The following is a 21,952-nucleotide window of genomic DNA, read 5'->3' on the forward strand; positions in this document are numbered from 1 at the left end:
TGGGGAGGGGGTCCTCACCCTGACACTGCTGCTGTCAGGTGATCGCTGCGGGTGAGGTACTCTGTGAGGGGGTCTCCTCATTCCCAGTCTCTGGTCTGTGATCTGGGTGGATGCCTTTCTCTCCTTTCTAGGGTGGGAAAACTGTGAGGGCTGTGCAAATGAGTGGCACGTTTCTTAGCAGCTTCTCTTGATGAAAAAATCAGTAGTGTCCAGTTTCCAAGACTCATTGAAGAATAAATGGTACCCACGTTTCTGCCTGCCCACACCCCTATGCCTACATCCTGAAACTAGAAGCTTCTCTTGCCTTGTGAAACAATTAACAGGCCTTTGTTTTCTAAAGCTCAGGTTTGGGTCACAGGGGGGTGAGGTGAGGCTACAAAGCTTACAGGGTGGATTTGACCTGAACAGAGGAGAGACAAGTGCTCTGGAAATGGAGGACCGGGGGCAAGAAGGGGTGCCACAGCGCTGAGGCCTGCATACACCCTCTCCAAAGCCCTGAGGGCCTTGAGACCTTCAGGAGGTTCCTTGTGAGCCCCGTAAGTCCTAAAGAGTTTCTCTGAGCCCACTCAGGTTAGCAAGGGTGGGACCAGCTTGGCAGCTGCGTCCTGCAGCAAAGTGGGTAACTGTACTGCCGACCATTCCCCTGGACCAAGGATCAGGGTCCTCACAGCTTCTTGGCATCACATAAGCTCCAGATCTCCATCTGGTCCCATGGAGATGGGAGCCAGCTTTAGTAATGGCTACATTGGACTTCTCATCAGTTGGCAGGCAGGTCTCACAGCTGGATGGATTAATTGGATTTTTTTAAAAAAGAAGAAATACGATGCTTTCACACTGGAGTGTTGTGAAGAAAATTTATACCTATGAGACTTTTTTTCTCCCAGCTTTATTGAGATATAACATTTTGTACGGCAAAATTATTACCACAGTAAGGTTAGTTAACACATTTATCACCTCACATAGTTACATTTGTATATGTTTGTGGTGAGAACTTTTAAGGTCTACTCTCTTAGCAACTTTCAAATATGCAATACAGTATTGTTTGTTTTTTTAAATTAATTTTTATTGGAGTATAGTTGCCTTACAATGTTGTATTAGTTTCTACTGTACAGCAAAATGAATCAGCTATACATACACATATATCCCCTTTCTTTTGGATTTCCTTCCCATTCAGGTCACCACAGTGCATTAAGTAGAGTTCCCTGCGCTATACAGTATGTTCTCATTAGTTATCTATTTTATACATAGTATCAAGAGTGTATATGTGTCAATCCCAGTCTCCCAATTCCTCCCACCCCACCCTGCCTTTTCCGCCTTGGTATCCATACGTACACCTATTAGACTTGACCATAGATAAATGTGACCCTGTAACTTCCTGGCAACTCAGAGGCATTGTGGGAAGGGCCACAGGGAAGGAGCCTGCAGAGACTCAGAGAATAAACCCTTCAGAGGAGGTGAAGAGACTCTCTCCTTGGCCAGGAACAAAGAGGGACACACACTGGGAACAGGCAAAATGGAAAGGATGCCCTTTACCACAGGAAAGTCTGTCAGTGCTGTGTGTGGTCTGTGAGATTCAGAGAAAGTAGGGCAAGCGGTCAGGGCTGTGGACCAATGACTTAGAACTTGAGGGTCAAACATGGAGCATCTGCCGTGCTCCCTCAGGGCTGGAGCTCGACAGAAGACTGGGCTGGAAACAAAACATTCCAAGACCATCCATGTCTTTGGCCATGGTGAGTGAGGTAACAGGCTCTCCCAAGATGGAGGATTTGGCTGTAGAGGAGGAAGTGACCCTGACACATCTCCCAACCACGTAATTCATACCACTGTAGATTCTTCTATGTTCACTAAACTGAATGTAACTATGTGCCAAGAGCTTGAGGGAAGAGCATTATCTGGTTTAGCGGGATGGATATTCCCAAATGTTAAGACACTGTTTGAGGTATATGCTCAGCAGCTACTCTCTCAGAACCGGCCATGTTTACATCACCCCTTGACCAGGGCTGATTGGACCAGGGGAGGTCACCTGACCCAGGATGTGCCAATCAGCTTCTCTTTCTTGGGAATAGGGAATTAGGAGTGAGAGACTGCAAGTTATTCTCAACACAGGAGTATAACAGGTCAAGTAAACTTGGGAGTCATGGAGAGAGGAAGGCAGTGAGCATATTCCATCCTGTGAGCCAGAGAGACAGAGAAACCAGGTTATTGAGAGAATGAGGATGAAGTAGAATCATGGAGAAAAGCAGAGACAAGGAAGAGTCCCAGTGGCCTTCCAGTTCCTGACTCTAGTGCTCCGAGATCTCTTAGTATTCCTGCCCTTGGGTTCTGAGATATACCCCCTGCATCCTTGCAATTGTCCTTTTTTTCCTCAGGCTAGCTGTTACTGGTTCTATAGCTTACAACCAAGGAGTCTTAACTAACCAACAGGAATAATACATACCAAGCCAAGAAAGTCAGTGACACCATATTCTTTTTTTTTTTTTTAATTGTGGTCAAATATACATAACATAAAACTGATCATTTTAGCCATTTTTAAGTGTACAGTTCTATAGCATTAAGTGCATTCACACTGTTCTACAATCATCTCCACCATACATCTCCAGAACTTCTTGCCTTTTCGTAATCAGGGTCCTTATGATGTAAGTGTTGATCATCGCAGTTGAGGAGCATGGGCTGAGGTGGTGACATACGCCAGCACTGTGAGTTGGCTTTGGGGTTCATTTGTTTTAGTTATATTCCTAATTGAGTTTATTGTCAGGTGACTTGCTTTTTCCCATAATTTTAGAGTTTAGACAAAATATTGTGGTTACTTGAAGGTTCCAGTTAACCCAGTGCTCATTATAAAAATTTTGTTGTTGATAAAATTCATTAACAATCACTTTGATTTAATAGCCTTTTGCTAAACATCACAGTTACACCTAGATCTACACCCAAATGATCCCCATTTTATATAACAAAGAGTTTATAGGCAGTTCCTTAATTTTCTGCTCTTTAAAACTATGCTAAAATATACAAAATGTGTATATTTCCAGGAATTTCAAAATAATGTACAAAAATAATATTTAAATATTCTCAGAGATTTAAGAAGTATAATATCCCTTGTCTTTCGAACATAATTTTGAGGATATATACCCACCATGTGTGATGGTTAATGTTATGTGTCACCTTGACTGGGCCATGTGCCCAGATATGTGGTCAACATTATTCTGGATGTTTCTGTGAGGTTATTGTTGGATGAGATTAATATTGAAATCTGTGGATGTTAAGTAAAGCAGATTGCTCTTCCTAATGTAGGTGGGCCTCATCGAATCAGTTGAAGACCTGAATAGAACAAATGATTGAACTTCCTTGAGCAAGAAGAAATCCTGTCAGCAGATGGCCTTCACATCTGAATGGCAGAATTTGGACTTGCCAGTCTCTGTAATCTCATGAGCCATTCCTTAAAATAAATCCCTCTTTATGTAGATGCATACATCCCATTGGTTCTGTTCCTCTGGAGAACGCTAATATACCATGTTAAACATTTTTTTTCCATTTTTTCTCTTTTCCTTCATAGTTTAACACAAAAGTCAACTACCAGAAATAAAACAAATATCCTACAGCAAGGTTAACTCTTCCTAGCATTCGGTATACCTAACAATCTCCATCTTTGCCTTAACTGAATCAAGTTTGAGCTCTTTATTTTTTTATCAGCAGGATGAACATTTTCATTTTCCCACTCTTTATATTAGTTTTATAAACTAATATTATAAAAACTAATATTATAAACTAATAAAGTCCATAAAATGAACACTGCAAATATAATAAAATATTTAAGTAATTGTCCCCAAACTGCCATGCTGACAAAAATGACGAAACTGCAGAACAGAACAATTGGCCGGGAAGCAACTCTGCCGTGTGACAGCTGGAAATGTTCATTTTTATCAGCTGATGCAGGAGGGTCTGAATGTGGCATATAACCCTCAGTTTGGGAGTGTCAGTTAGCATGTAAAAAGAGTTTAGGTATTTTAAAACCCAACCATTAATGTGGAGAACAACCTATGCTATGTAGTGAAGTATAATAAGTATACAGCTAACTCTAAAGCCAAATTTGACAAGTAACTGAAAGGGAGACAAGGAAGGACAGCAAGAGGCTGGAGCAAGGTCAGCTCATGTCTACTTTTACGGGGAGGGGTTGTAGGGATGGCATTTGGTCTGGCCCTTACAGGATGGAGAAAACTTTGACATGTAGATAGGGATCATTAGGGTTTTAGGAAGTCAAAGTAATAATATCCCTCTTTTCTCCCTATTAGACTTGAGTTTTAAACTATTTGAGATGCACACACAGGAGTCTGGCAGATGAAAATGAAAATATCACTCTTATTATCCACGAAGCCACTAAGATAACATGGCTAAGGTCTGTGGCCAAGTGGGTTTACGAAGGCTTAACCTCTGAATTAGATGTATTCCCCAGTCTGGGGCCCAGCTGGGTGAATGCTTTACACTGCACAGCAGAGTTGTCGGCCAGAAAACAGTCGTCTCCAAAAAGAGGAGGGGAAGGGGCCAGCACTCCCAGAGCTTTCTCTCAGAGCCACCTACCAGATGTCACTTGTGAGAGGAAGACTGTGGGAGGAAGAAAGGCCGGGAGTGTGGCTCTAGATGGATGCTTGCGCAGGAAACTTGGAAGACCCCATTATAAGATCTGGCTCTCTGTTCTCCCAATGCTTTGGGTTTCTCTATCAAGTCTGCCATCAACTAGGATGTGACAACCCCCTTCTTTTTTTTTTTTTTTTTTTTTTTGCGGTACGCGGGCCTCTCACTGTTGTGGCCTCTCCCGTTGCGGAGCACAGGCTCTGGACGTGCAGGCTCAGCGGCCATGGCTCACGGGCCCAGCCGGTCCGCGGCATGTGGGATCTTCCCGGACCGGGTCACAAATCCGTGTCCCCTGCATCGGCAGGTGGACTCTCAACCACTGCGCCACCAGGGAAGCCCGACAACCCCCTTCTTATGCAGGAAAGAAGAAACAGCAAACTAGCTAGATGCCCCACCTCTGATACTTCACGGTCCTCTGAGCATCCTCCCAGGACTGCTGACAGGCAGTGTACATTTTACCCCCAAATGCTCTGGGATGGGTCAGATGAATACGTTAAGTCAACCATATTCCAGTCATCTGTTGCTGCCTGATAAACCATTCCAAATTTACTGTCGAAACCCAACAATCTAGTGCTATTCTCTCCCACAGTTCTGAGTTGATGAGGCTCGACAGGCAGTGCTCATCTGGGGTCCCTCTCAGGCAACAGCTGGGGCCAGAGTCATCTCAAAGCCTTCCTCACTCATGTGTCTGGCATCTGCGCTGGGAAGACTCACACAGCTGGGGCTTCTTGGGCATCTCTCTCTATCTCTGTGTGACTCACTACGTGGCCTCTCCTGCAGGGTGGCTTTGGCAACACTTAGGGCTCCAAAGGTGCAGGTTGAAATACACAGAGAACTGGGCAGAGGCTGTAACCTCTTTTATGACTGAGTCTTGGAAGTTGCACAGCATCACTTCTGCTGTCCTCTGGCCAAGGCAGTCAAAAGAGCAGTCACAAGGCAGAACACAAAAAGTTCAAGGGGATGGCACATCTCTTAATGGGAGAGTAGCAAGCTTCTGAAAGAGCACGTGGGACTGGAAATAGTGTTACGGGACCATTTTCTTTCCCTTTTTTTTTTTATTGTGGTTAAATATACATAACATAAAATTTATCTTTTTGACCACTTTCAAGTTTTCAATTAGCAGCATTAAGTACATTCACATTGTTGTGGAACCATAAGTACCATCCATATTCAGAACTTTTTCATCTTTTCCAATTGAAACTCTGCACATATTGAACAATAACTCGCCATGCCCTCCTCCTTCAGCCCCTGGTAACCTCTATTCTACTTATTTCCCGTATAAAGTTAACTATTCTCAGTACCTCGTATAAGTGGAATCATACAATATTTGTCCTTTTGTATTTGGCTTACTTCACTGTGGGGTCATTTTTATAAAATATAATCTGCCACATGCTCCAAAGTCAAGTTGTACCCACAGCTTGAAAATTCACTCTTTATTCTATTTCCCATCTAAAATTATGTCCAGCCGTGCTGTCTAATACTATCATTGTTTCTGCAATGAGATTAAATAATCACAAAAAGATGCTGCAATAATTACATGCCAAAAAATAGAGGGGGCCCAAATTTGAACTAAACATTCCTGGCATTATCCATTTCTTGGGTAAAAATTATTCTCTTAAAAATTAATTCAGTCCAATGAACCTAAGTCCAAAATTAAGTTAAATTCTAAAGGAATTAGAGTCTAAAACCAAAGCATTATGCCCTTGTGAATTAAAGTCCAAAATCCTGAAATGAAACCAAAGTTCAGATAAATCCCTCCTCACTTTTAGATTCTGCTCAGGGTCATTCAAAGAGGTCTTTGATGCCTGGATAAAGTTGGGGCCTTAGTCACTCCAGACTCAGATGTCTCTCCCAAGGATGGACCTTAGAAGTATTAAGACACAGGCGATTATTCCAGCACCACCTATAACGCTTTGGGCTTAAAAAATGTTCCCACGAAGAATGATGTTCCCAGAACCCAATATTTGGTAGAATTTAGACTCAACGACTTCGTCAAAGTCTAGAGCAGGAACTCAGGGTGTTCTGGGGAAGGAGAGTAAACAGGGAGAAGGCCTGGTAACACTCAGTCACCCTGGGCACTGATATTCCATGGCCTGCAGGGCAAGACAGTTATGTAAAATTATTACCTTTAGATACCTGCAATCAAGTATCCATAGAAGGCGTAAATCAGCTATACTTCAATAAAAAAAATTAAAAAAAGGTGTCTATAGAAGGCAAGGCTCTGGGTGATGTAGTATTTGATGCCATAGAGTATTTTTAATGAAATAAGGAGTATAATTCTTCTAATTGGGTTGGAGAACACAGGAAAAGAAATTGATGAGCTTGGACTTCAAATTCCCAGCTCCAAGGTCCACATTAAAGAACCTGGAAGCTCCAATGACTGCCCTTAAAAAAGTCCTAATCTCCTATAGCCAGGAAACTAAAGCCAAGGTCTAATCCTGTTGGGTGGCTGAATTACAACACAAATTGAATTCCCAATAGTGTAGTACCTCTTTTGTTAAAGTTAGGCATTGATTGGGATGGAATGGGGCCCTGAGAATTGGGATGGGGGTATATGAGCAGGTTCCAGTGAAGCTGGGGACCTTGAACCCCACATTCTGCAGAGCCTTCTTTGCCATAGAAGAAGCCTTTCCACCATCTGAGAGTTTACTCTCCTCTTGCCTGAAGATCTTGTAGTGAGCCTCCAAAAGACCTACCCCCATCACCATTCCATCTTAGATCTATAACTAAACTCAAGTCTCCAAAGCCCCAGAAGGTGAAATTATGATCCATGGGGAGGTGTGATAAACACCAACAGAATTGCATGATTTTGCCAATTGGATCTGGTTGAATTTATTGATAGGGGCTCACTATATAGAGATTCTAGATTCAGTGTTAGCTCAAGGGGCTAGAAATAGCTTTAACAATTTGCTTTGTTAGTTGACTGAAACCTGGTCCAAAATGTTGCCCACAATTAATAAGGTGAAATGGCACAACTTCCTTGATATGGTTTAAAGCAGGGATAGGCACACTTTTTTGTAAAGGGCCAGATAGTAAATATTTAAGCTTTGGGGACGAAGAAGCAAACTTGAGTATATTATGTAGGTACTTATATAACAAGAGAGCAAATTCCTGTCCCACCCCTCCTGGTTTGCCTGGGGTGAGCCATCTCAGTGGTGAGCAGCTTTATGCCCGTTTGCCCATTCAACAGAGACATTCTAGGGAAGGAGAGCTGCTGGCCTCGGGCAAGGAGTGTAGGGCTGCTGCCCTGTCAGTTTCACTCTGCCCCCATCCCTGCCTCCCGGAGAGCCCGGCTCTGTCCCCTGGGGGCACCACACTGGAGATGAGACAACTTGCTGAGCCACCGCCTTCTGAACTGAAATTCTACTGCTTGTTGCCCAGCAGTTACCAGCAGTAGAGTCCCCAGTATATAGGTGGTAATCAGCAGACCCCAGAGCAGCAAGGTATGACCACCAGCCAGGGAGGCAGGCTCTGGGAGTAGACGGGGGAAGAGGAACAGATGGGGATGCAGTGCTAGCTGGCTCTAGCAGTCTCCACTGGTGAGGACTAGATTTGGCCCATGGGCTTTGTTTGCTGTGATTTGAGCAAGTTAATTCATCTCTTCAAGGCTCAGTTTTCTCACCTGTAACAGGATGGTCATAAAGGTGTCTATCACATAGGATTGTTGAGAAAATTAAGTCGTATAAAACTTGATCCCTTGTACATTGTAAGGACCTGGTGAAAGCTGGTCATCATTATTCATAGCTTCGATATGTGGGCCATGTTGGAAAAATGGTTAAGGGTTTAAAGGTTTGCTGTTTTATGGGATACCATGTCAATATGAAATAACAAATGTGGTAAGGTAACTAAGTAACAAAGAAAAATAGGTTAAGATGGATCTTTATTCAAATCTTCTTAAACTATGATGGATAATAATTGGATAATAGTTGAAAAATATTTAAGAAATGGTTCAGTAGAGATTCCTCAGAGGGGCTAAGAACCAAAATGTCAACGGTGGAATTCAGAAACGTATTGGCTAAAAACGCCATCAGCATTTTGCTGCTGCTGAGTAAGGAAATATAAATAAGTCCTGTTCAGCATAACACTCCACTTGGAATCACATCCCCTCATCTGAGAGTCTGATATTATGATAACGCTCTATGTAAAAGGCACAAAACAGGAAGGTTTCTCTCCACTCCTGCACAAAGCCCCCCATTACTGGGCAGGCTTCATTTGCCTGAACCAGGAAGCCACACAAGCATAGGGAAGGCCCACAGAGCACAGAGCACTGGGGCTGAAGCAAGAACTTGATAAGCCTTGAACCCCAAACGAGTCTGAATTCACTGATGTGCTGAACCAAACCCCCTCCCCAGCACCACCACCTCATTTGCCCCTCATCTGGAGGGGGATGTGATGTGAGATGCAATTTGGATGATCAAGTTTACTCCTCACAAAGCCCTAAAGCTTAAAAAGAAAATCCAGTCTTTTTTTTTTTTTTTTTTTTTTTGGTGGTACGCGGGCCTCTCACTGCTGTGGCCTCTCCCGTTGCGGAGCACAGGCTCCGGACGTGCAGGCTTAGCGGCCATGGCTCACGGGTCCAGCCGCTCCGCAGCATATGGGATCTTCCCAGAACCAGGATGCGAACCCGTGTCCCCTGCATCGGCAGGCGGACTCTCAACCACTGCGCCACCAGGGAAGCCCTAGTATGGTGCATTTGTCACAATTAATAAACCAATATTGACACTTTATTAAGATTTCCTTAGTTTTTACCTAACGTCCTTTTCTGGTCAGGATCCCATCCAGGACACCACACAACAGTTAGTCATCCTGTCTCTTTAGGTCCCTCTCGGCAGTGACAATTTCTCAGACTTTGCTTGTTTTTGGTGATCTTGGCGGTGTTGAGGAGTGCTGATCAGGTATTTTGTAGAATACCCCTCTACTGGAATTTGTCTGACGTTCTTTTCATGACTAGACAGGTTTGTGAGCTTTTGAGAGGAAAACCATAGAAGTAAAGTGTCATCCTCAACACATTACACTGAGGGTATGCATCATCAATATGACTTATTGCTGTTGATATTAACCTTGGCTCCTTTGCAGATTTAACCATCCCTCACATGCTGCTAAATGGAATCCCTCTGCCTTTCACATCAAGATGGGGATCTGATTCCAGTTCGTAACAGTCAGTGTCCCCAGTTAGCTTGGACTTGGGCAGCCTAAACACTGAAATGATTCAAAAGAGAAACATGTGACCTTCACACTGGCCCTGAGCATGGGAGGAGGATGCAGGGTGGAGAGGATTCAGGATGACCTGCCCACTTCGACAACATGCCAAACCCACCAGGGAGGCTTGCCAAGGGCCAAGGTCAGCTACCAAGTAGGGCCAAGCGCCCAGTCCTTTTCCTATCCACCAATGTTGACCTTTCATGGTGCAGCATTTGCAAGTGCCTTCTGTGTGTGGTGACTCACCCCCCAACACTCTCAGAGGCAGTAAGGGTCCAGAAAAGCTGGGCCAGAATACGAAGGGAAGAGGAAAGAACAAAAGGAATTAGATCTGACAAGTTCACCAGAAAATGTCTAACCTGCCCCACTGTTACACTGGGTAGTTTTGCTGGACTCTTCCTTACATTATTCAAGCATAACATGAACAAGAATTCAAATTCTTTTTTCCCACTTGATAAATTCTTGTATAAAAAATTTTATTGAAGTATAGTTGATTTACAATGTGTTAATTTCTTCTCTACAACAAAGTGATTCAGTTATACGTAAATTCTTTTTCATATTTTTTTCCATTATGGTTTACCATGGAATATTGTTATAGTTCCCTGTGCTATACAGTAGGACCTTGTTGTTTATCTATCCTATATATAATAGTGTGCGTCTGCTAATACCAAACTCCCATTTCTTCCCTCCCTACCCACCTTGGCAACTACAAGTCTGTTCTCTATGTCTGTGAGTTGGTTTCTGCCTCGAAGATATGTTCATTTGTGTTGTCTTTTAGATTCCACATGTAAGTGATATCGTATGGTATTTTGTCTTTCTCTGTCTTACTTCACTTAGTATGATAATCTCTAGGTCCATCCACGTTGCTGCAAATGGCATTGTTTCATTCTTTTTTATGGCTGAGTAATATTCCATTGTATATAGATACCACATCTTCTTTATCCATTCATTTGTCAATGAACATTTAGGTTGTTTCCATGTCTTGGCTATTGTAAATAGTGCTGCTATGAACATAGGGGTGTATGTATCTTTTTGAATTAGAGTCTGGATATGTGCCCAGGAGTGGGATTGCTGGATCATATGGCGACTCTATTTTTAGTTTTTTGAGGAACTGTCGTACTGTTTTCCATAGTGGCTGCACCAATTTACATTCTCACCAACAGTGTATGAGGGGTGCCTCTTCTCTACACCCTCTCCAGCATTTTTTATGTGTAGACTTTTTAATGATGACTATTCTGACTGGTGTGAGGTGGTACCTTATTGTAGTTTTGATTTGCATGTCTCTAATAATTAGTGATGTTGAGCAACTTTTTATGTGCCTATTGGCCATCTGTATGTCTTCTTTGGAGAAATGTCTATTTAGGTCTTCTGCCCATTTTTTGATTGGGTTGTTTGGGTTTTTTTTTGTTACTGAGTTATATGAGCTGTTTGTATATTTTGGAAATTAAGCCCTTGTCTGTCGCATCTTTTGCAAATATTTTCTCCCAGTCCATAGGTTGTCTTTTTGTTTTGTTTATGGTTTCCTTTGCTGTGCAAAAGCTTGTAAGTTTGATTAGGTCCCATTCATTTATTTTTGCTTTATTTCTATTGCCTTGGAAAACTGACATAAGAAAACATTGGTACAATTTATGTCAGAGAACGTTTTGCCTATGTTCTCTTCTGGGAGTTTTATGGTGTCATGTCTTATATTTAAGTCTTTAAGCCATTTTGAGTTTACTTTTGTGTGTGGTGAGAGGGTGTGTTCCAACTTCATTGATTTGCATATGGCTGTCCAACTTTCCAAACACTACTTGCTGAAGAGACTGTCTTTTCCCCGTCATATATTCTTGCCTCCTTTGTTGAAGATTAATTGAACATAATTGTGTGGGTTTACTTCTGGGCTCTCTATTCTGTTCCATTGATCCATATGTCTGTGTTTGTGCCAATACCATGCTGTTTTGAATACTGTAGCTTTGTAGTATTTTCTGAAGTCTGGGATGGTTATGCCTCTTGCTTTGTTCTTTTTCCTCAGGATTGCTTCGGCAATTCTGGGTCTTTTACAGTTCCATATATATTTTAGGATTATTTGTTCTAGTTCTGTGAAAAATGTCATGGGTAATTTGATAGGGATCGCCATAAATCTGTCTTTTGCTTTGGGTAGCATGGCCATTTTAACAATATTAATTCTTCCAATCCAAGAGCATGGGATATTTTTCCATTTCTTCAATTTCCTTTATTAATGTTTTGTAGTTCTCAGGATAATTCTTTCACCTCCTTGGTGAGGTTTATTCTAACTTTTTATTTTAAAAGGGATTGTTTGTTTACATTCCCTTTCTGATATTCCATTGTTAGTGTAAAGAAATGCAACCGATTTCTGTATGTTAATCTTGTATCCTGCTACCTTGCTGAATACCTTTATCAGTTCTAGTAGTTTTTGTGTGGAGTCTTTAGGGTTTTTGATATCTAGTATCATCAAATTGTTTTTCATTGGTACAGTTAGGATTTGGAGCATTGTTTGTCTTCCTCCTCTTTATTCTGACACATTAACTAGTTCAAGTAACTGAACTAGATCACACAAAATCATAATAAAAGTATGTTATATAACTATTATTTTAGTTAATGTTTATTAAGCATTTTACAATGCATCAGGAATTGTGCTAATTATTTTATGTACATACCTCAATTAATTCTCAGCAACCTGATGAGTTTGTTGGCCGTATTTTCTAGAGGATAAAATGAGACACAGAAAGGTTAAGTAACTTGCCCAAGATCACACAACTAATAAGTGACCAGGAAGGTTATAAATACAGCCTGACTTCTCACTCCATACTGCTACACGGTTGAACAAATCACTACACGATATTACTATACTGTTCAAAAACAGATACACCACTGCTACACTGTTCAACTAACCACCCACCCTACTGCTACCCTGCTCAGCAAGCCCCTATACTATACAGTAGTGTCTACAATGCTCCCAGCAACTTGCGAAGTGCCAAGAGTAGGAAGATGAATAAAGCAGGGTCCTGGCCAAAAGGATCTCACTGTTGGTTCACTTATCCCCAGAAGTGCAGGGGATCCAGAAGTTCCCACATGCCCGTGAGCCAACTCTGTAGTACTAGGAGAGTTGGCTATCTAGAGGAGACCTCAAATCAGGATACAGAATTTCAGCATGTGATGATTTGGGGACCAAAGGAAATGGCATGGAACATGACCATGATCCCAAATAACTAACAATATTCAAAATGTTGAAAATTAGTTCAGTGCCAGCCCATCAGAAAATACATACACCCATCATGATGGAGGACAGGCCAGACAGAACACTGTCAGTTGGAGGGGCTGGGATGGGCTGGACATTAGCCTTGAGACAACCCCCAGAGACGGAGAAGCAGGGGCCCTTTGGGCGCTCTCAGTCACCTAGGAGCCCCTCAATGCCATCATGAGGAAGGCTAGAAGGAGGAGGAGGGTTGATTAGGTTTTCAGCATCCCCAGAGTATTATTGTGTGTGGAAAAGAACACCAGCTGTTACTCATGTTTTCATTAATATTGTATTAGCTTATAAACCTGTGAGCCTGTATTTTTCCTAAAGCCTCTAAGCTCAACATACAGATTTTATTTATTTACAAATCTAGCAATTTTTGTGTTGAAATAAAAATACTCTCTTTAAAATTTTTTGTTATTTACAGTGTTGCATTAGTGTACAGCAAAGTGATTCAGTTATATATATGTATGTGTATATACATACACATGTATATATATATATTCTTTTCCATTATAGTTTATTACAAGATATTGAATATAGTTCCCTGTGCTATACAATCTTTGTTATTTATCTATTTTATACATAGTACTTTGTATCTGCTAATCCCAAACTCCTAATTTATCCCTCTCCTCCTTTCCCCTTTGGTAACCGTAAATTGGCTTTCTGTCTGTGAGTCTGCTTCTGTTTTGTAAATAAATTCATTTGTATCATATTTTAGATTCCATATATAAGTGATATCATGTGCTATTTGCCTTTCCCTGACTCATTAATACTTCACTTAATATGATAATCTCTAGGTCCACCTATGTTGTCGAATATGGCATTATTTCATCCTTTTTTTATGGCTAATCATCACATATATATACCCCACATCTTCTTTATCCATTCGTCTGATGATGGACATTTAGGTTGCTTCCATGTTTTGGCTATTGTAAATAGTGCTGCTATGAATATTGGGGTGCATGTATCTTTTCAAATTAGAGTTTTCTCTGGATAGGCCCAGGAACACTTACTTTCTCTTTCTGTTTGATTTAATCTCAGTAAGCTTATACATTTGACATTACTTTCTCCCTAAACATTTACAAACTTGACTAATTAAATTCATTTACAGATTTCAAACCACAGTCACCAATATGACATATCTGATTCTCTCAACAACTTCAAACATCAAACGGCAGACTTATAAATTTAAAAAGTAAAATCTTCATAATGACTCAAGTTACTCTTATAAATCAAAATAGATTTACAAATTTAATAAATACATCAGATTAACTTAATCACTTAGAGCATCATAAAGAACAAGCAGCACAAAATTTTTAAAACTTGCTACTATACTTAAGCACAATTGGACACTAAAGTATCAATGCTGTTGATTCATTACTTCACCCTGGAGTTACAGATTACTCACATAATGAAGGGGAAAACAATTGCCATCTTAGGCGTGTTATAGCAACTGAGGTCATGGACTCTGGATGTTGGAAGTCCCCAGGGCTCAGCGCTGGGACTTCTCATTTTCTCTCTCTGCATTCACTTACTTGTCATCTCATCCAGTCCTGTGGCTTTGACTGCCATCTACATGCTGATGACTCCCTATTGTACTTCTCCAGCTCTGGTAGGCATTAATGTTGCTCACCCATTATTTCTGGTTCTTCTCTTTCTAGAAACACAGGAGAATTGTACTTCCTTACCCTCACTTTGAGGTTAACTGTGGCCATGGGACTTGCCTTGGCCAAGGAAATGTGAGTGGAGTTATGGGCCACTTCAAGGCAGAAGCATTTCATTGCTGGTATGAGACTCTGCAGCTCTTTTCTTCCTCTTGCCACAGCAAGAGGAAGTAGACCCTCTGTCAGTCTGACTTTCAGAGTGAAAATGACATGGGGCAGAGCCCTACACATAAGACATCAACTTTTGTTGAGTTGATCCAGTGAGATTTTGGAGTTTTGTTACTGCAGCCTAGCCTTGCCCATCCTAATATTTGTCAGCCCACACCTCTCTCCTGAATGCCAGACACAGATTCCAGATACTGACTCAACAGCTCCACTGGGATGTCGAGACAGATATTTCAAACCTAATAAGCCCACAACTGAATTTCTTAACTTCCCCCCTAAAAACCGTGCTGCACTCAGCGTTCCCCACCTCAGTGGGAGGTCAGTTCCATCCTTCTAGTTGCTTAGGCCAGAAACCTCAGAGCTATCCTTGTCTCTTCTCTTTCTCTCACATCCTATGTCCAATTCATTAGCAAACACCTTCGGCCCTACCTTCAAAGTATATTCAGAACTGAACCATTTCTCATCACCTCCTGTGCCACCACCCTGACCTAAGTCACCATCACCTCTCAACTTGGATAATTACAACAGCCTCCCAACAGGTCTCGCCTCTTCTATTCTAGCGCATCCTTAACAGTCTTTTCTTTTCTTTTTTTTAATATTTATTTATTTATTTGGCTGCATTGGGTCTTTTGTTGCAGCACGCAGGATCTTCGTTGCGGCATGTGGGATTATTTGTTGCAGCACACAGGCTTTTCATTGCAGTGCACGGCCTTCTCTCTAGTTGTGGCGTGCGGGTTTTCTCTTCTCTAGTTGTGGCGTTGTTTTGGCGTTGTTTTGGGGTTGTTTTGGTGTTTGGTGTTGTGTGTTCTTTTCCTTTCTTCCACCCTCCCTGTCCCCACCAGAACCACAGGAAGCCGGTTGGCCAGGGAAACTGGGAAGTGTAGCTCAGCCTGAACATCACAGAGAGGACGGTGGCCTGGACTGGGGCACAATAGTGGATAACCAGCACAAAGGTCATGAGGTCACACGGACCTTCCAATTAAACTCCAACTTCTTTTTTTTTAAATTGAATTATAGTTGATTTACAATGTTGTGTTAGTTTCTGGCGTATAGCAAAGTGATTCAGATATATTCTTTTTCATATTCTTTTACATTATGCCTTATTACAAGATATTGAATATAGTTCCTTGTGCTATTATCTATTTATATATAGTAATGTGTATCTGTTAATCCCAAGCTCCTAATTTATCCCTCCCACTCACCCCTTACCCCTTTGGTAACCATAAGTTTATTTTCTATATCTGTGTAAACTCCAACTTCTTTAAGTCCTCTTTTCTAAAAAAAGAGTCTTGTTTTGGTATAAAATATTTCCTGAGTTACTAGTTTCTCCAAATTTCTTATCATTTCTTATCAATTTTAATATATCAAATATATACGTACACACTGTCATATAAACCTATGTACTTAAATATCAATATAACATTAATGGACACTATTACTTACTAGTATCCATTTATATTTTACTCAGTCTGACCTAGGCTAGAATTACATTCCCTTCCTCTCTCTCTCTCTCTCTCTCTTTTATTGTGATAAAATGTACATAATATAAAATTTACCATCTTGGGACTTCCCTGGTGGTCCAGTGGGTAAGACTCCGTGCTCCCAATGCAGGGGCCCCAGGTTCTAACCCTGGTGGGAGAACTAGATCCCGCATGCATGACGCAACTAAGAGCCCACATGCCGCAACTAAGACCTGGCGCAGCCAAAATAAATAAAATTAATTAATTAATTTTAAAAATAAATAAATAAAATAAAATTTACCATCTTAACCATTTTTTTTTTTTTTTTTTTGCTGTACGCGGGCCTCTCACTGCTGTGGCCTCTCCCGTTGCGGAGCACAGGCTCCGGACACACAGGCTCCGTGGCCATGGCTCGCGGGCCCAGCCGCTCCGCGGCATGTGGGATCTTCCGGGATCGGGGCACGAACCCGTGTCCCCTGCATCGGCAGGTGGACTCTCAACCACTGCGCCACCATGGAAGCCCTTAACCATTTTTAAGTGTACACTTCAATAGTGTTAGGTATATTTGCACTGTTGTGCAACCAATCTCCAGAACTCTTTTCATCTTGCAAAACTGAAACTCTGGGGCTTCCCTGGTGGCGCAGTGGTTGAGAGTCTGCCTGCCGATGCAGGGGACACGGGTTCGTGCCCCGGTCTGGGAAGATCCCACATGCCGCCGAGCGGCTAGGCCCATGAGCCATGGTTGCTGAGCCTGCATGTCCGGAGCCTGTGCTCCGCAACGGGAGAGGCCACAACAGTGAGAGGCCCGCGTACCGCAAAAAACAAACAAACAAACAAAAAAAAAAAACAAAACTGAAACTCTGTACTCTCTAAACAATAATTCACAATCCCCCCTCCTCCCAGCCCCTGGCAACCACCCTTCTACTTTCTGTCTCTCCAAATTTGCCTACTCTAGGTGCCTCATACAATATTTGTCCTTTTGTGACTGTCTTATTTCACTTAGCATAATGTCTTCAGCGTTCATCTGTGTCGTAGCACAGGTCAGAATTTCCTTCCTTTTTAAGGCTTTTTACTATTCTGTTATATATATATATGTATACACACCCACACCATTTTGTTTATCCATTCATTTGTCAATGGACACTGGTCGCTTCCTCCTTTTTGGCTATTGTGAGTAATGCTGCTATGAACATGGGTGTACGTTTCCCTCCTCTTTTGTAATCTTTTTATAGACCCTCATTCTATAGGAGTGGCTCTTAACATGTCAGACCTAGCACTTTCTCTCATTCTAAAATGACGTTCATAAGTAATATAGCCTGTCTACCATGTAATTTCAGGAAAATCAATATAATAAAGTATCTATTTCATTGTGAGTAAATACCAGAGAACAATCACACAGAGCACATAACAAAATAGTCATATGTTTGCACGCTGCTTGCGGTGGACACAGCCACGAACATTCAATATCTCAGGAGCATGGCATTGGAGATTTGAATACCACAAGTAGCGTTGCTTGGTGGCATGATTTCGTAATATGGGTAACCAACACAGTAAAGTTTGAAACAAAGCAACTTTTTTCAATGTCATGGCAATTGTAATCTTAGAAAGGCAGTGCATATTTATGTTGGACAAAGAATACTTTATGTTTCTGTGTAAAACAGAATTAGGTTCTTGGCTCAGATCGTTTTTTTAAAAAATATTTTCCTTTTATTCATTTTTTTGGGGGGGTTAATTTATTTTATTTATTTTTGGCCACGTTGGGTCTTTGTTGCTGCACATGGGCTTTCTCTAGTTGCAGCGAGCGGGGGCTTCTCTTCGTTGCAGCGCACGGGCTTCTCACTGCGGTGGCCTCTCCCGTTGCGGAGTACGGGCTCCAGGCGCGCGGGCCCCAGCAGTTGTGGCTCGTGGGCTCTCGAGCGCAGGCTCAGCAGTTGTGGCGCACGGGCCCAGTTGCTCCGTGGCATGTGGGATCTTCCCGGACCAGGGCTCGAACCTGTGTCCCCTGCATTGGCAGGCGGATTCTCAACCACTGCGCCACCAGGGAAGCCCCATTTTTCTTATTAATGAAGTACCACTCTTCAGTTTTTAAAAAAAATTGTAACCCCTATTAAAATTATCACATCATTGTAGAGTCACTTACTGGTAGAAAGGAAGCCTGAAATTTCTGAGTATTTACCAAAAGACTCTGAGTTATCCACACAAGGCTATTTAAACTGGATAAGATTTCCATTACATTCATTGTCAAGTTAAAGCCATTTTCTCCTCCCTGCAATGACCTAATGCTGTGACTGCCCAGGACAAAGATTAGATCAGTTATAGATAGAAAATAACCTACATTTTATTTGTATTTCAGAGCGATTTATTGAATTTTCAAACACCTTCCACACAAAAGTAGAGAAGTTCAGACATTATTTTTAAAATAAATTTGAGTAATTCAAAATTATCCCTAGGATAATATCACTTACTTGCATTCTTTCTTAAGTAGGAAAATCTGTTGTGTTACAGGTTGGTAGCCAGGAACTACATCTAAGCCGAGGTGCACCTGTGGCTGTGGGCATTGCCTATAAGGATCATTTGTTATGTATGTGGCAGCAGAGAATGAGTGGAGAACCACAGTGACCTCTCTGCTCCAAGCCCCTGTAACCCATGCCTTCCTGCTAAGGTTGCTCAATCTGTTGTGCAACAAAGTGAAGGATGGAGGCTTTCCTTTCCGTTGTTTATTCTCTCTTGCAAAAAAAAAAAAAAAATTAACGTTTCGTAAATTTGAAAAAAATTTGAGCCTACAGAAAAGTTTCAGGAACAAAACAGTGAGCATCCATACGCTCCTCTCCTAGGTTTACCAGCTATTAACCTCTTGCCTCCCATACTATCGATACATTCTCTCTTTATATACACGTTTCCCCTCTACCAAGCCATCCAAGAGTGGTGTGCAGGCACCATGGCACTTCACCCCTAAATAATTCTCTATCCTTTCCCAAGAATGAGGCCATTGTCCTAGTACTAAGAACACTGTTGTCACACCTGACAAACTCAACGTTAAGTTTAACATACAGTTTACATGAAATTTGCCTGTCTGAAAATTATCTTTTAATCCAGATCCCACTGCATTTAGTTGTTATATCTCATTAATCTATTAACAGGAAGAATAAAAAATAGATGCCTGGGTCTTACCCTAGAGCTACAAAAACAGAATTTCCAGGGTTGGAGCCCAGAATCTCTCCTTTAAAAACTCTTTTTTTTTTTTTTTGCGGTACGCAGGCCTCTCACTGTTGTGGCCTCTCCTGTTGCGGAGCACAGGCTCCGGACGTGCAGGCTCAGCGGCCATGGCTCATGGGCCCAGCTGCTCTGCGGCATGTGGGATCTTCCCGGACCGGGGCACGAACCCGTGTCCCCTGCATCGGCAGGCGGACTCTCAACCACTGTGCCACCGGGGAAGCCCTAAAACTCTTTCTGATGACTCTGATGAGAGTCACGTTTGGGAATCACTGAATTCTACCTGGAAGGTTAATTATCTTTTCACCTGGCTATGGCTGTTTTCCCAAACAGATTTCAGTGAATTCTTGTGCCAGGAGTAAGAAATTGCTGGGAGAACTATAACTCATTCTAATTGTACCCTAACCATTGCCCCTCCCCTCTAATCCCACCTGCTTCTTACCCATTAACCTTATACTCAGAAGAACTTGAGTGGCAGGTTTTGAAGGCCCAGCCCTAGACTATATCTTGGACTTCTCTTTAATTCCAAATTCTGTTAATTCAATGACCTTATAAATACTTTTGAACTGAATAATCTGGGGTGGGGGTAGGGGGATGTGGGAGGGAAGGATTGGCTTGTTGAAATGCAGATTTCTAGGCCCTCCTCTGGGCTCAGGAATATGCATTTTAGTCAGCTCCCTAAGTAGTCCATACTCCCTTTTTTTTTTTTTTTTTTTTGCGGTATGCGGGCCTCTCACTGTTGTGGCCTCCCCCGTTGCGGAGCACAGGCTCCGGACGCGCAGGCTCAGCGGCCATGGCTCACGGGCCCAGCCGCTCCGCGGCATATGGGATCCTCCCAGACTGGGGCACGAACCCGTATCCCCTGCATCGGCAGGCGGACTCTCAACCACTTGCGCCACCAGGGAGGCCCCCATACTCCCTTTTTTTTGTATTTCATTCTAAGGGCCTTTCAGGGTGGTTTACTCTTAATAAGCAACTCAGTAAACCTCTGGTTGTGTCATTGAAATAAACCTCTATGCTTAGAACCCTTGCCCACAAAACAGACAGCAAAAGAACTTTTCTTCCCGTCTTTTAACTCATCTCTTTCAATGCTCCTATTTGACCAATTGTCTCAGTAGAAAATGTCCTTCACAGAGCCTTAGCTTTTCTCTAAAACCATAGAAACAGGCATCTTATTTCTGCCTCACCCTGCCTTTTACTCCCACTCTGGCCAAATTCCCTTTTAGTGTTGACTCAAATTGTTTATCTGAGTCTGTGCCTGACCTTTCGGTTCTGGTGACATCTTTATGGCCTCTTTTTTATTTTTTATTTTTGGTGGGTAGAGATGATATGGAGGGGAGTCCAGAGGATTACAGATTGTAAAGTCACCCACACTTTGATTCCAGTATGCCACTTTGAACTAAGTTGTCCATCATGGGAGAAAAAGAACCTGTTTATTATTTTGGATTTTCACCTTGCTTGCTCTGTTTGCTAGGTAATCTGATCTATGTGAAAAGCAAATATTCTTTTTTTGAAAATCACATTGCATTTTCTGCAAAGCTGTGTTTTGCTGACATGGAAAGAGTTAAGCTGAAGTTTAACCTTTTTAATATAGTCGTTAGTTAAAATATCTGGTGTCTCTTAGTAAAGGTAAAGAAGCACTCTAGAATCCAAATTTGCCTGTGATGAAGGATACAGTTTTCCTTTTTCAGCCCATTCATTGGCAGAAAATAATTCCTGCCAGATGCTTGATGCCACTAGCAATTCTAGTGAAATAATGTGGAAAATATGAAACTGTCATCAGATATAAAGTTAGAACAGAGATAATCTCTTTACCAGAAGAAGCCAGCATGTGTATATGATGCTGAATCCAGCCTGTTTACCCCGACACTGAGTTAAATCTTGGAGACAGAGTTTTGGGTGAAGTAGAAAAGAATAGGTTTGTTACTTTGCCAGGCAAAGGGGGCCGCAGCAGGCTAATGCCCTCAAAACTGAGTCAGTCCTGACCTGGAGGGGGTAGTGAGGAGTTTTATAGTAATGGCTCAAGGAGGGCGTGATCACCTCGTGGACATTTTTCTGATTGGTTGGTGGTGAGGTAAGTGGGAGTCAGCAACATCAACCTTCTGTTTCCACCCGGTCTGGGGTCTACCTGCCTGTGGGCAGCATACTGTTAACTTTTCCCACCTGGTGGAGGTTTCAGTATCTGTAAAGCAGCTCAAAGATATTGTTATGTGTATCCCTTGAGGCGGAACCAGGACCCTGCCCCAAGGCTACTCTTCAGTTTCTTGACTATTCCTCCCTTGTCTCCACATCCCCTCCCTTCCCTAATTAGCAACTGCTTAAACCTGCCCGTTGGAACACAGGGAAGGTCATGGAGGCTGAAGGAAGCCTATTTCCTGTTA

Source organism: Mesoplodon densirostris, chromosome 14 (genome assembly GCF_025265405.1).
Source record: "Mesoplodon densirostris isolate mMesDen1 chromosome 14, mMesDen1 primary haplotype, whole genome shotgun sequence".
Lineage (NCBI taxonomy): Eukaryota > Metazoa > Chordata > Mammalia > Artiodactyla > Ziphiidae > Mesoplodon > Mesoplodon densirostris.